We start from the raw sequence: 837 nt of genomic DNA, 5'->3' as shown, positions 1-837 counted from the left end.
GTCAGGAGGGAACAGTCGCTGGAGAAGGATGTCATGCTGGGTAAAATGGAGGGTCAGAGAAAAAGAGGAAGACCCCCTACGAGATGGATTGGCCAGGTCGCATCATTGATGGACTCAAGTGTGGCAGCGGTCGTGATGTTGGACCAGGATCAGACATTGTTTCGTTCTGCTATGCATGGGGTCGCTATGAGTCGATTCCGACTCGATGGCACCTGACAACAACAACAATTGTCAATGTACAAATGTATAATTCATTCACCATGAAGCCACTGCAAGAGTATGAATATAGAATTTGATTATCAGAAAGTAAAGAACAACAGCTAATATTCAATTTTGTTTTTCAAAGTTTTTTTTCAAGTCCCCCTTCCCATCTATTCTTTTCCTGGATTCTTATCCTTAAACATTATGATTGTTATTGTTAAATGCCATTGGTCAGTTCTGATTCATAGCGATCTGTATAGGATTTTCAAGGAGCAGCTGATGGGTTTGAACCACTGACCTTTGGCTACCAGTCTAGTGCTTATCCTACAGTGCTATGCCAGGTATGATCTCCAAATCAATATAGCTTCAATCAGTTGTCAAATCTCTATTTGGATGTACTTTTGACATGAAAAATGCATGCAAAATCAATCAATCAAAACTGAAGGAGCTGTGAAGATGGAAAACTTCCTAACACATTTTATGAAGCAAGCATAACCCACATACCAAAACTAAGAAAGAAAATTATAGACCAATATCCCTTATGAACATGGATGCAAAAATTCTCAACAAAATCTTAGCCAATAGAATATAACAGCACATCAAAAAAAAAAAAAAAAATACATCATGACCAAGTGG

The sequence above is a fragment of the Chrysochloris asiatica genome, unplaced genomic scaffold (assembly GCF_000296735.1).
Source record: "Chrysochloris asiatica unplaced genomic scaffold, ChrAsi1.0 scaffold00077, whole genome shotgun sequence".
Lineage (NCBI taxonomy): Eukaryota > Metazoa > Chordata > Mammalia > Afrosoricida > Chrysochloridae > Chrysochloris > Chrysochloris asiatica.
Note: the sequence above shows the minus strand (reverse complement) of the source record.